At 43.4% G+C, this 15,552-nt stretch overlaps 1 protein-coding gene across 5 annotated transcripts in view; it reads right to left on the bottom strand.

The window, feature by feature from the left end:
* The window catches only part of WWC1 (WW and C2 domain containing 1), a 290,220-nt gene that overhangs the window by 273,008 nt on the left and 1,660 nt on the right, over positions 1-15,552 (bottom strand). The gene's annotated exons all lie outside the window — the stretch shown is intronic.

Raw genomic sequence — 15,552 nt, 5'->3', positions numbered from 1 at the left:
TGCACCTCTGTGCCGCCTCATCAGTGCACCTCTGTGCCGCCTCATCAGTGCCCCTCTGTGCCGCCTCATCAGTGCCCCTCTGTGCCACCTCATCAGTGCCCCTCTGTGCCACCTCATCAGTGCCCCTCTGTGCCACCTCATCAGTGCCGCCTCATCGGTGCCCATCAGGGCAGGCTTAGCAACCATGTCCAAAAGAAGCTTTTCCGCTGAGGAGGCGTAATAAATACTGTCCCAGGCTGACGAGAGCAACGGGGAGCTTTCTTTTTCGGATTCCCTTTCTGACTCCGATTCTGAGTCGGACATAAATTATGAGCCAGTCCTCAGTAGTGGAACACTGAGTGACTCAGAGGAGGAAGATATTCGGCCCGCCAAACGAAGGCGTTCTGGTGGGGAGGCAGTGCCATCCACCAGCACCGCAGTGTCATCCTCCAGCACGAAAGGCCAAGGACCCATGCCAGCCTTCCCTATGCCCTGCAGAACCCCATGTGGCTTCCTCCTAATTCAGGAGAAGCCAACATTCCCCCTTTCACTGCCCAGCCAGAAGTCCAGGTGAACACGGAGAATTTTTCCCCAATAGATTTTTTTAATTTAATTTTTACCAAGGACATGCTGTCAAATATTGTGGCCCAGTGCAACCTTTATGCACAGCAATTCAATTTGAATAATCCAACGTCCTACTATGCCCGTCCCTTTGAGTGGCGAGACCCAACGGTGGAGGAGTTGAAGGTTTTTTTTAGGGCTCACATTTAATATGGGACTCACAAAAAAAAAACACTTTGCTGTCCTATTGGTCAATCCACCCCCTCTACCACATGCCAGTATTCTCCAAGGTAATGCCCAGAAACAGATACCTCATGATATTGAGGTTTCTTCATTTCAATGACAATACCCAGTGCCCTCCCCGAAATGACCCAAACTATGACAGACTTTTCAAAATTCAGCCACTTTTAAATTATTTTTCTGCACTATTCCCCCTGCTGTTTACCCCGGACCAAAACATATGTGTGGATGAGTCCCTTGTTAAGTTTAGTGGCAGGCTTAAAATAAAACAATATATTCCCAGTAAAAGGGCCCGCTATGGGGTGAAGGTATACAAATTATGTGACCGAGTCACAGGTTACTTGTATGCCTTCAAAGTGTACAAAGGGAAGGACACCCAGCTCCAACCCCCTAATTGCCCAGACTACTTGGGATCAAGCGGGAAAACAGTTTGGGACCTCACATACCCCCTACTGGAGAAAGGCTACCACCTGTATGTAGACAACTTCTACACATCTCTGCCCCTGTTCAACCACCTTCATCGGAAGAAGACGCCTGCATGTGGTACCGTAAAAAAGAACCGGAAGGGCTTTCCTCAAAGTCTGGTCAATAAGAAATTGAGAAAAGGAGAAACGGCAAGTCTACGAAACAACAAGATTTTGGCTGTGAAGTGGAGAGGCAAAAGAGATGTGTACATGTTGTCTTCAATCCACGATGATACCTTCATGGAAATCCCCAAAAGAAATGGCCCCATACAGAAACCTAAATGCATCTATGATTATAATTTGTTTATGGGGGGAGTCGACTTGAATGACCAGATGCTGGAACCGTACCTTGCTACAAGACGGACATACCATTGGTATAGAAAAGTCGCAATTTATTTTTTTCATTTGGCCATCTACAATTCATATGTCATTTATCGTAACTCCACCCAAAACCCCAAACACTTCTTTGGCTACCAGGAGGAAGTTTTCACTGCCCTTACATTCCCGAACGGCCCACCAGAAAATATCCGATCAGATGTTCCAAGTCGACTCTCCGAACGCCACTTTCCCGATAAAATCCCTCCCAAACCAACAGGCCAACGATGGCAAAAAAAATGTAAGGTGTGTACCAGAGCAGGATTCAGAAGAGACATCTTTTTATTGTGCACAATGTCCTTCTGAACCAGGCCTCTGCGTAGGTGAATGTTTTCGTCGTTACCATACTTCACTAAATTATTAGTGAAGTATGGTAAACATAAGCCTCCGTTCCTGCAATTTACCCTCACACCCCTTATGCCACTGCTTCCTCTGTAACTGACCCTGGCTTGTTATTTTACCACGCTTCTGCCTAACGATTCTGTACATACATCTGCCTGATCTGGAACTGACCTTGGACTGTCTGACCATGATATTTGCCTGCCTCTTGGACTGATCTTGTACCCTGATACTGGACTAGTGGGATTCAACACAGGGGTCTCACATATGTGAGGGGCTCCAGAATTGTTTTTCTGGATGAAGAAAACAATTTTTTTTGTTTTCTCAATCCTAGATTAGGGTCTGGAGACTCGGAGACTTCAAATAGATTTGGGTGGGAGAAGCCTCTACCCCTGTCCCCATTCTGTCCTGAACGAGGCCCTACTTCTGCCTGTAGGACTTACTGCCGTCATGCCTCTGCCTGTCGCACTGACCACACCACATGGACCTGCCTACTACCAGGACCAATATTTTTGTCACTGCGGACAATATCTCTGCCTGCACTGACCCTGGACTTTATATGGACAGTAACCCTGCCTGCTGCCTGGACAATTGTGTTTGCCGCTGCTGACCAAGTCCCTGCCTGCTGCCTGGACCAGTGCTATCCTCCTGTGTACAACTGCGCTACTACAACCACAGGTAATCTTTTGTTTATGCTTTGCTCAGCATAATGTATTTTGGGGTGTAATTCTTGGTATGTGCATGCTATGTGTCCCTGGAACACCTGACGGTGTTCCTTGCATGTTGGATCTCTGTATGTGGCCAGGCTGTGTAGAAGTCTCACACATGTGGTATCGCCATACTCAGGAGGAGTAGCAGAATGTATTTTGGGGTGTCATTTTTGCTATCCAAATGCTATGTGTTGGAAATATCTTATAAACGGACAACTTTGTGTAAAAAAAAATGCGTTTTCATTTTTTTTTTTTCCACATTTTTCAAAAACTTCTGGAAAAAAATAAACCATTCAAAACACTCATTATGCCTCATAGATTATACGTTGGGGTGTTAGCTTTCCAAAATGGGGTCATTTTGTGGGTGTTTCCATTGTTCCGCTGCTCCAGGGCCTTCAAAAGTGTAATAGGTGGTTGAGAAATGTGATGTGTAATTTATGCTCCTAGAACACCTGATGGTGCTCCCTGCATGTTGGGCCTCTGTATGTGGCCAGGCAGTGAAAAAGTCCCACACATATCGTAATACTCAGGAGGAGTAGCAGAATGTATTTTGGGGTGTCATTTGTGGTATACACATGCCATGTGAGAGAAATAAGCTATTACAATGAAAATTTTGTGGGGGGGAAAAAAAAAATCTCAATTTTGCAAAGATTTGTGGGAAAAAAATACAACTTCAAATAACTCACAATGCCTCTAACTAAATACATTGAAATGTCTACTTTCCAAAAAGGGGTTATTTGGGGGACATTTGTACTTTTCTGACTTGTTAGGGTCTCAGGAAATGAGATAGGCCACCAGTACATCAGATGTGATAATTTTTTTATGATTTGCACCATAGCTTGTAGACTCTAAAACTTTCACACAGACCAAATAATTTCCACAAATTTTTGGTTATTTTTACCAAAGATATGTAGCAGTAGAAATTGTGGCCAAAATTTATGAAGAAAAATTACGAATTTGCAAAATTTTAAATCACAGAAATTAGGAAAAATGCGTTTTTTTTCAAAATTTTCGTTCTTTTTTCATTTATAGCGCAAAAAATAAAAAACCCAGAGGTGATCAAATACCACCAAAATAAAGCTCTATTTGTATGAAAAAAAGGACAAAAAAATAATTTGGGTACAGTTTTGCATGACTGAGTAATTGTCATTCAAAGTGTAAGAGCACTGAAAGCTGAAAATTGGTCTGGATAGGAGGGGGGTTTAAGTGCCAAGTAAGCAAGCGGTTAATCACCACTGGGTTTTTGTATTTTTTGCCAAACTAAAAAAAAAAAAAAAAAAAAAAATTTTCTTCTCCGCTGATGGGGCTACACTGATAACCAGGGTAATTATGATTACTACCCTAATTATCAGTGTAAACAATGTACTCACTGTGCCCTATCAGACTTGACGATAACTTGAAAGCCTGTTTACACATAAGAAGCTGGGTATTGGACACAGCTGATCACATGGTAAAGGGCCGCTGTGATTGACCCTTTACCGTGATCTGTGATCAGCTGTGTCCAAAGGACAGAGCGCGCCTCATGAGTGCCCAAGGGGGACTGGAAGAACTGAAGAGGCTCGCTGTAGCCGTCTTTCGCCTATAGTGCGGGTAGGAAGGGGTTATGGAATAAAGGTGTTTTTATTTATTCGTTTTTTTGTTTTTAAATGTTCCTCCAATGGCAGATGCCCAGAACTGTGTCCTACCAGTTTCAGGCCCCGGGACTGCATCTGGTAATGCCTGAATGTGAGGGATTTGATTTTCTGCAGGATGAAGCCTCAGCAGAGTCATCTATGTACATATAAATGGACCAACAGAATCTAAACATAATCAAAGTGATACATGCAGAAAGTACAGATACTATTATAATGCATGTAAAATATGCAAATGTAAGTATCCTGATAATACATAAGGAGAGTGCTGAGGTGTATTTTTTTTTCTTTTCGTATAAAATGTATGCAGAAGCTTCTGCAACGGGGCCTTTTTTTGTCCAAAGAAGACAAAAAGTACAATATTACATAAATACACACACACACACACACACACACACACACACACACACACACACACACACACACACACACACACACACAAATAGGTTGCAAATTTAATATATAAGGCGTATGAAAATGGTCAGGCCTCAGCACCCAGGGGTCTTACCACTAGCGCCTCCATTCACATCAGTGCGCCATGCTAATGTGTGCTTTTTTTTGCAAGTTTGTTGTGCGACAGCATAGGGCAGCCCATTCACTTGAAAAAGCTCATGCACCTTTTTCAGAGGGCGAGCCTCACACATCTGCTAGTAACATTTGAGCTGCCATTAACAAATAACAGCACTGCAATGTACATTATGCACACATCCCCAGAACACGCAGGTGTGAATAAGTAATTTATTTATTCCATGTATATAAATAAACAATATTCAGCGCAGCACAGTCGAGACAAATTGCACACACCGAAAGTGATAAATTACCCAAAGATGTACAAATTCAACTGTGCTAAAAATCATACATAAAAAGTTCTGATCAATGATATAGTGAAATCTAAAAAAAAGTTTTGAAAATTTCACTGGACACAACTTTTTATATAGAATTTTATTTTTAGTGCAGCACTGTTGATTTACATATTATATATATATATACACACACATATACATACATACACACACACACACACACACACACACACACACACACACACACACACACACACACACATACACACAAAAAACAATAGAAGCACAAGCTTCCATGTTGTGTATTTAAATAATACATACAGACATAACATACAGCAGATGCAGGAGGTCAGTGTCAAGATTTATCTGAGAAATATCAAATAATCAGCTATAAGTATGCAACTATGGCCAACAAAGTAATCACTTATAAGATATATAATTGAGGAAGCAATTTTAGGGGGGGGGGGGGGGGGGGTTAATCGCAAGTTGATCAACTTAATAAATTCAGGATGCCCACACACTGTCCTGATCTAGGCCGGTTCCTGCTGACCTGCCTTAGTGTCATGGCTACCAATACACTATATATCATCTATCCAGCAGGGGAACTCATGGAGCTCCAGGTAATATAAGTCTAGGGCTAAGTACACCTGAGATACATAGTAGATAATAGTAACCCCTCAGTAAGGCTTGAGGGGGGGGGGGGGGGGTAGAGGTTATACATATAATATTATAAAATGTATAGAACAACATATTCTACCAGGATAGTTGGGTGTAAAAATATGGCGACCACAAGGTATTTAGCGGCACAGGAGGCTAAGTACACCAGAACGTTAGTAAAATATGGCTGCGGGAGGTAGCAAAATGATATAATGGGCAGGGAGTACTGGGAGGTGAACTGGGTGTAGCAGAAGTGTTTAGCAGTATAAAAAGAGGACCAATAACTGAAGGCTTTAGCTTCTGGGCGAAACGCTTCAAGGCAGAGTTTACCGCATGGTCACCCTGTGGAGCGCACGCCATCACCACACTTCCAGGTTTGGTGATCCTGTTTGTTTTTAACAGGTTTTAAATTGAGTATAAACCAATATTGTGCAATTTTAATAAATTGAAATTACACAATAGAGATCTTCTTTCTTTCATCCTGCATATGGTGAGATATATACACCGGAGCAACAGAAGACGGAGGAAAACAGAGGAGCTTACATCCAGAAAACCCACACCATAAGCGAATATGACTCTTAATGCTTTAGCATAGAGTCCATGAGTTTTGGTGAGTGCGGGAAGATTGGAGGGGAGCGCAGCACTCAGATTACAGCACATCAGTACGAATAACTGCAGGACAGCACAGGATTTAAGCAGCAGCAATTTATTGTAAAGACTGTATTGGGGCATTAAACACATTGCTAAATTAACATATGTTCTTAATTTTCTATAGTGTGGTATTTTGTTTTTATAAACTATGTTAAGCAAATATTAGGGGTAGTGCTGTGAGCCCTTAAACCATTTGATTTAGGTTCAAGCACCTTGCAACTCCGACAGCCCATTGCTATTGATTGATTTATGTGTTGATTGTTCACATTTTTCACAGTGGATTATATCATATCGCGGATTAATACTGACCTATTGAAAAGAATAAACCTACTAAGGTGTAGGATCAAATGGGCTGCAGGCTTCAGCTATCCAACGTTCAAGCTCATTGGCAACTAGTGAATGCTTTGCCCACACACAGAAGGAAATATTACAATCGCAACTCAAAATTGCAACTTTTATTTTTTTAAAACAAGAATTGGTTTGAGATTAAGCTGTTCTCCAAATAATCAAGTAAGGTAAAACATGGAAAATGTATTCTTTCTTTTTTATGACTTTTTGGCTGCTTTTATTTCATGGGCCTATTCTGCAGATATATTGCTCCATAAGATCATTTTATTTACTGAAAAGTCCTTAAAGTATTTGGAAACGTGATGTTACAACTCACATTTCATCGCACGTTACGCAGAACTTATATTCTACCCACAGCCGACAAGTGTGAGCTTGCACATGATATTGATATATGAACACTGCAATGTCCTTTCCAAAAAACACCAGTATGGTCCATGTAGTGTTCCTATCTACAAGAATATAAGGGCTTATGCGCCTAAAATTCCTCTAGCTCTCACTATGCTAAATAATATAGGGGAGGAGTGATTTGCATGCATTTGCATGTAAAATACAGACCAGTAGCACAGATTTTTATATTTTCTAAAATCATAGTGCCAGTGTGCGAGTAGTTACATTGTTACATTTCTGCCTTCATCTTCTAACACTGATACAACTAACGGTCTAGTTACAAATTGTTACAATTGTTTATAGCAGCTGCAGTGGCACAGCATTCTTATTAGGCCTCATGCACATTGGAAATTCATTGACTGCCTACCTGGGAAAATACATCATGATTTGAAATTACGATCCGGGGTTATGGCTACAGCTAGATGCCATAACCCCAGGATTATTTTTTTCCCTCAGGCGCCGGTCTTTCCAATAAAAGTGATCTGAGTGGCGGATTTGCTAACTGGGTCGCTTTTAGAAGCGGCGGGAGGGGTCGTCCCCTAACGTCGCTTTCCGGTGGTTTTTGGGCATTCCGGGGGTTTTTTTTGTGTAGCCCGAAAACCGATCCGGCCTTGGCGGCGGCTAGGCATGAAGATTACCGAAGTTAAGATGGCCTCTGCTCATCTTGATGTCCTAAGACAGCATTTTTCAACTCCAGTCCTCTAGGCACCCCAACAGGTCATGTTTTCAGGATTTCCCACAGATGAAACGGCTGTGGTAATTACTAAAGGCAATTAAACTGATTGCCTGTGCAATATAATGGAAAGCCTGAAAATATGACCTGTTGGGGCGCCTTGAGGACTGGAGTTGACAAACACTGCCCTCGGAGAACCGTAGCGACGTCATGATGTCACCTCTGGTTCTGGCCATGTAAAGAAGGCTTTTTTTTTTTTTTTTTTTTTTTTTTTTTTTAGTCTTTTGCTTTTAAAGGGTAGAGGAGAGATTTTAGACCCCACATCTCTCCATAAAGAGGACCTGTCATGCTATATTGTTATCCCAAGGGATGTTTACATTCCTTGTGATAGCAATAAAAGTGATTTTTTTTTTTTTTTTAAAGGGCCAGTGTAAAAATGATAAAATATGTAATAAAAAATAAATAAAATTAATAAGGTTTAAAATGCCCCTGTTCCCACATGCTTGCACACAGTAGTGAACACATATGTAGGTCATGCCCACATATGTAAACGACGTTCACACTACACGTGAGGTATCGCCTCGAACATCTGAGTGAGAGCAATAATTCAAGCACTAGACCTCTGTAACTCCAAACTGATAAACCTGTAGAATTTTTTAAAGCGTTGCCTATGGAGATTTTTTGAGTACCGAAGTGTGGCACCATTCCACAAGCGCACGCAATTTTAAAGCATGACATGCATCATGATTTACTCGGCGTAAATTCCTCTTTTATATTATACAAAACAATTGGGGTATAAAGCATGCTTTGTTTTTTTTTTTAATTCATTAAAAAAATAAATAAATAAAAAAATTACTAAAGGCAAATTCACTCTGCACTACAAGTACACTTGAAAGTGCACTTGTAAGTGCAGTCACTTTAGATCTGAGCTCTGAAATAAGGTGAAGCTCTGCTGATTTTATCCTCTAATCATGTGCAAGCTAAAATGCTGTTTTTTTATTATCCTTGCATGTCCCCCTCAGATCCAAGTGCACTTGTATTGCAAAGTGGATTTGCCTTTAGTAAATAACCCCCTATGTGGCCATACACATATAGGCATTTAGAGGCAAAAAGGAAAAACCCACTGCCAGCTTGTCCAAGAGCAGTAGTGTTTTGGCAGAACAACTGGTTGACATGTGTAAACGCATCTGAACGTGTGTTAATGCTAGGTGCATCAAGCACTTGCGTGGCAATTCATTTCAATAGCCAGAATAATATATTATTCTGGCCAAAGAAATTAAAGCGGGGGTCCACCCACACCGCCAAAAAAAAAAAATATTAAAAGTCAGCAGCTACAAATACTGCAGCTGCTGACTTTTAATACATGGCCACTTACCTGTCCCAGGGTCCAGCGATGTCAGCAGGTGACGCCGAGAACCCGCTCTGTTCTCAGCAGCTGCCGCCGCCATCCTAGCTGGGGGAATCAGGAAGTGAAGCGTTGCGGCTTCACTTCCCGGTTCCCTACTGCGCATGCGCGAGCCGTGTTGCGCGTCCCAAGTGGTCCCCGCTTTCTCCTGGGAGCTGTGTGTTTCCCAGGAGACAGCGCGGTGGGGACGGGAAGAGGTGTAGACTCCCATGGAAGTCTATGCCGGAAGTGGGTGCAAATACCTGCCTTAGACAGGTATCTGCACCCCCCTCCCCCCTGAAAGGTGCCAAATGTGACACCGGAGGGGGGGAGGGTTCCGAAAAGCGGAAGTTCCATTTTTGTGTGGAACTCCGCTTTAATGTCCAAGCGCATGAGGGGCCTAAACTCATTTACAAGCATTTTTTTTCTGCCAAAACACTGTTGCCAGGAGGAAAGGTGTCTAGCAGTGGAAATGCAAGACCGATCTAACTAAGCTTAAAACTGCTCCCACCCCCCTTTAACTGGTTGCCGCCCGACCACTGTCAAATGACGGTGGAGCGGTGCGGCGTCATCCCAGAACAGCCACGCCGTGTTGCGCGGACACGGTACGACCCAGATCAGTGGAAAGAGCCGCGGCTCTTTAAACATGTGATCGGCTGTGTCCAATCACAGCCGGTCACATGTAAACAAGGAAGTGCCAGTAATCGGTGCTTCTCGCCTCACACTGACAGAGTGTGTGGCGAGGAGGGCCGATCAGCGGCTCCTCCACACAGGGGGACATTTAGGAATGTAATCAGGGCACTGATTATCAGTGCCCTGATTACAATAGTGAAAAATAGTGTCACCATTCAGTGCCCACCAGTGGCAGCAATCAGTGCCCACCAGTGGCAGCAATCAGTGCCCACCAGTGGCACAAGTGCTACCAATCAGTGCCCATTAGCAATGCCAGTCAGTGTTGGCAATCAGTGCTGCCTATCAGTGCTGCCCATCAATACCCATCACTGCTGTCAATCAATGCCCATCAGTATCGCCCATCAGTGCCACCCATCAATACCGCCTATCAGTGCCCATAAGGGCAGCATATTAGTGCCTCCTCATCAGTGCCACCTCATCAATGCCCACCAGTTGAGGCTATTAGTGCCACCTCATCAGCGCACATCAGTGAAAGCAAAAAATTAGTTAGTTACAAAATTTACTGACAGAAAAAAAAAGTGAAAAACATTTTTTTTTTCAAAATTTTTGGTCTTCTTTTTTTTTTTTTGTAAAAAAGAAATAACCCAGCAGTGATTAAATACCACCAAAATAAAGCTCTATTTGTGTGAAGAAAATTATAAAAAATGTGTTTGCGTACAGTGTAGCATGACCGTGCAATTGTCATTCAAAGTGTGACAGCTCTAAAAGCTAAAAAATGGCTTGGGCAAGAAGAGGGTGTTAGTGTCTGGTAGGCAAGTGGTTAAATATTATTCTAACTACCCTGTAAAATGAGAATTCCCTATAAAATGAGGATACTTACCTATAAAAGAGGGTGCTCTGGTCATGTAATCTCCCCAGCATCCAGCTTCAGGGGAAAGGAGAGCGTTGAAAACGGCTCCAATGCCTGTGTAGTGACATCACCAATAGGCTTACTATGGGGCATCTATCTTCGGCTGTCCCTCCTCTCCCCTTAAGCCGACAGCTGGAAGCGGATCATGTGACTGGAGACCAGGGCACCCTTAGAATAGGCAAGTATAAGCAACTTCCTTTCACAGGGTGGTTATAATAGGAATTATAAGTGGGTGGAAGCAGGTTTAAGCCTAGTTAGATCGATCCTGGAACTTCTGTCTATTCTACTTCTGTCTACACTACTGTCTATTCATAAAAAAAAAAAAAAAAAAATTGCAAACCTAATATTACAAAAAAAAAAAAAAAACCCAAGTAAAAGGACCACAACCCACAGTCAAACATACATACATACATACATACACACTACTTTTTAATTACCAATTAGTAGGGCCCAAAGATCAACAAGCTATAAACATGCAATAGATAGTATAACATTAACAACCAATTTGTTTATAGTTCCTGTATTAGTCAGCCATTACAACCTATGAAGTGTTATTATTCACTACTGGACTAGTTATGTTCCCCAAATTCAAGGCAAGTCTTACTGAAATGAAATGAAAAACTTTTTGCAAACATATACAATAGCTGAACAGAGGGATCAATGAAAAGAATGAAGATGTAGGTGACATTGTAGATGGAGGAACCTCCCTGACAGCTACTGCACTCAGACTGCTCCTGTGGCTGTCAGATTACCCTTCTGGCTGCAGTCACTATTCAGTCGAGAATTTTCCACCAGGCTCCTTAGACTTTCAGATCAAACCTTGTAGCGACACTTGATGCCAACAGGGCCACCCACTCAAATAATTGCCAATATACTGGGAATCATCTAAAATTCGAGATGTTTACTGCCTGCATAAAAAGTGATTCCCCTAAACTTTGGAAAACCACCGACAGGGGTTTTAATGTGACCCTCTTTTGCTCTAAAAAAATGAAACAAAAGCGTAAACTATAAAAGAACAAAATTATGACTTACTCATCTCACCGCAAGTGGTAGAAAGTGAAGATCAGCAGCACAGGTAAGTATAAACTGTGTTCCTTTATAGGGGTCAGTCACACAGGTCCAATAGCAGCGTGCAGCTCCATGTGGTAGTCAATGGAGTAGCAGTGACTGAACAGACTCATCTACACGTTCACATTTGACAGGTATGCAGGGACAGATGCACAGTCCTGAATGCAGCGTGTATCCAAGGCCATGCCCCTGTCTCTACATGCCTGTCAAACTCAGATGTGCGGTGAGTCCATACAGGCACTGGGTCTCCAGTGACTAAAGATCTAAATGCCCAGTGTGCATAGGGCTCTGGCCTTAAACTGTGGGCAGAGGGTAAAGGTACTCCATCCAGCAATGCTGCTGAAAGCATGACAATTACTAGGAGAGGCTGACAGCTGGACAGTGCACCTAGCAGTACGTGTTTAGGGCAATATGTGCCCAGAGATGAATGCCTGAAACAGACTTCTTGCATTTTGGGCATTTGTCCCTGAGCTCATACTGAACTAAAACTTTTTACCGTTAAGTGCACTGTCCAGGCGCAGAAGCGGTCAGCCTCTCAGAGTTTGATAGGCTGCTGACAGTAGGGCTAGATACAGCACCTTTCCCTACTGCCTGCACGTAAATGCCAGAGCTCCAGACAGCGGGGCTGAATGCCCAGTGTGTGCGAGACCCAACACAGGTTGCCTGTTTGTGCCTCCAGGTTGCTCCGGACAAGTAAGCAGCTCTTTATTCTGTATGGGCCTCTACGGATGAGCCCCTATAGGCTGGGATTTTCTTCAATTATTCAATTTCATCCCAGAGAGGGGCTTTAAGATTTTGTAGCTGCCATAGGACAGGTTCTTAGGTGGCAGTAGTAGGAACAACCTGTTGTACACATCAGTAATGTTAATGAAACTGGCACAAATGCTTGCCTGAATTAGGCACAGGTAGTTCTAAAGGGAACCACCACCAGAAATGTGTTGTTAATGCTTTATTGAATTCCCTGAGCATGTCTTTTCTGTAATGAATGCCTTTTCACTTAAACAATGCTTCTACTCCATGACAGATCATGGGAAAAACACGAATGCCATTGTCATGAAAGGGTCCCTATACAAAATACAATAAAGCTGAACACACATTAGTGGAATTCCAGTGGGAAGGTATTATTTTTCCCCCGAACATTAGTTTGATTTTCTAATCGTTAGTGGGAATCATATCGACCATTTTTTTTTTAACTCTAGTGATCGGCAATTTCAAAGGCGCAAGATAGAGAAACCTTTCTACCACAAATTAATTTCTAACAGTATATGTGGTTTTCGCTCAAGAAACTTTTTTTTTTTTTTTGTTTACACAACATTTGTCAAGTCTCTTCTGGAATTATGAAATGTACGGACCAGCGTTTTCATACGAACATCTACTAGTGTGTGGTAAGTTTCAAGCAGACCTTCACCAATTCTATGAAGGTCCTCTCTCCTACATACATAATAATATACACACATACACACACTTTAACATTGCTGATTTTCTTTCTGAACCTTTGCTCAAGGGAGGATGATGTTGCAGACACATGCGCATGTCCAGAGGCCCTGCAGAGTGTCTGCGTATGCATGAGGTCTCACAAAAGGCCTCCTGGGAGGATTAATGTAAACATCCCACAAGGTGGGTGTGAGATGTCATGCATGTGCAGACATGCTGCGTGTCTCTGCTAAGGAACTGGTAGATGCCCATGGTGTGTCTGCGCATCAGAGAAGGGATCTGATACCTGTGCAGACATGCCATGTAGACCCATCAAAGGCCTGTTTCACACAGGCTTCACACTGAGCGCCGGCTGCTCGTTTTAGCAGTGCTTTTGCGCCACTTTTCGCCTGCTAGCGGGGCACTTTTAACCCCAGAAAAGGGGTTAAAAACGCCCGTGTTGTGGCACTTCCTAAGCGCTTTTCAGGAGCTTTGGAAGCTCTGGCCATTCATTTCAATGGGCAGGGCGTTTTGGGAGTGCCGTATACAGCGCTCCCAAACCACCCCAAAGGTGCTGCTTGCAGGACTTTTCCTAACGTCCCGCAAGCACACCGTCCCAGTATGAAAAGACACACTGAAAGGAGTGGGAGGCGGTTTTCAGGCGCCATTTAGAGGCCATTTCTAGTGTTAAAATGCCTAAAAACTGCCTCATTGTGAAAGGGGTCTTAGGGCAGTGTGAACAGCAAGCTTTGATAAAGCATTTGTAGAGCTTTCAGCAAGCTTTGTTGATGCTTTTAAAGTGCCATTCAGCTCCAGTTTGTAATTGTTGAATGCAGATCCTAATATGAATGTTGATTACTGCTTAAGGCCTGGTTCACACCTATGCAATTTTTAGTGCTTGTTTAGATTTGCAGAAACACAGTACAGTCCATTTAACATGGTTTCCTATAGGCCACATTCACATCTATGCTTTTTATGGAAAGAGCCAGGGACCAGCAGGTTGTGTTTTTGGTTCCATAGACTTCAATGGATCAAAAACCATGTATTGAAAAATGCACCTAGAATATGCATCAACTGTAACCTACAGAGGTGTGAACCAGGCCTAAAACAAGCTGCTAGCTGGCTTCAGCACTTCTTAAAAAACCCTAGCAGCTTGCTTAACGTGGCACCAGCATCAGCACTCCCATTAGGATCTGTATTCAACATGTACAAACTGGGGTTAAATGGTACTTTGAAACTTTTAGGCTGGGTTCATACTGTGGTGTGGAGCATTGGGTCTGGTGCATCCCTGTTCTCTGTTTAAAGGGGTTGTAAAGGTAAAAGTTTTTTCACCTTAATGCATTCTATGCATTAAGGTGAAAAAACTTCTGACAGAACCGCCGCCCCCAGCACCCCCGTTTTACTTACCTGACGCCTCGAAAGTCAGCTTCGCGTTCCCGACATCTGTTCCTCCGCTCACCCTGGCCGCTGATTGGCTGCAGTGGATGGATTGAAAGCAGCGCAGCCATTGGCTCGCGCTGCTGTCAATCACATCCGATGACGCGGCGCGCCGGGGGGCGGGGCCGAGTGATACAGCGAGCGGCTATAGCCGCCGGCTGTATCACGGGAGCGCGCCCGCAAGCACTCACCACCGTGCGAGAGAGCTCGCATGAAGGTGGTAAATGCTTGCGGGGAGGAGCTGAGACAGCCGCCGAAGGACCCCAGAAGACCAGGTTCGGGGCCACTCTGTGCAGAACGAGCTGCACAGTGAAGGTAAGTATGACATGTTTGTTATTTTAAAAAAAAAAAAAAAACACCTTTACAACCCCTTTAAGGGACGAATCAGGCCCGAATTTTTGGCTGGATGTGGACCTGAAATGGACCAAAAGACGCACATGACTCTTCTGCAAACCGCTCTGCAACCATCCCGGAGCTGTGTGAACCGGCTCCATTGAGAGTCAGTCACAGCCTCCTGACGTGAATTGGACGTGGGGAAATCTGCATCTAATTTGCACTAGTGTGAACCCAGCCTTGAACTTGCAGCGTGTCTGCATGCGCTGGATCGCCATTAAAGTGGTTGTAAACCCTTTACAACCACTTTATACTACAGGCAAGCCTATAATTAGGCCTACCTGTAGCTACACTGGATATCTCCTAAATCTGCACTGTTTAGGAGATATCCCTGTATTTGCACGTGCCAACGTCATCGGCACAAGCGCACTTAAGCAAACCAAAGCAACGGCACGTACGTGCCATTGCTTCAGTTGTACTGTACCGTTACCAGCGACTCCTGTATGGGAGTGAGGTAATTGTGGCTCTGGCCAATCACAGCGCTGGAGCCGTGATA

Source organism: Aquarana catesbeiana, linkage group LG03 (assembly GCF_042186555.1).
Source record: "Aquarana catesbeiana isolate 2022-GZ linkage group LG03, ASM4218655v1, whole genome shotgun sequence".
Lineage (NCBI taxonomy): Eukaryota > Metazoa > Chordata > Amphibia > Anura > Ranidae > Aquarana > Aquarana catesbeiana.
Note: the sequence above shows the minus strand (reverse complement) of the source record. Positions and strands in the feature narration are given on the sequence as shown.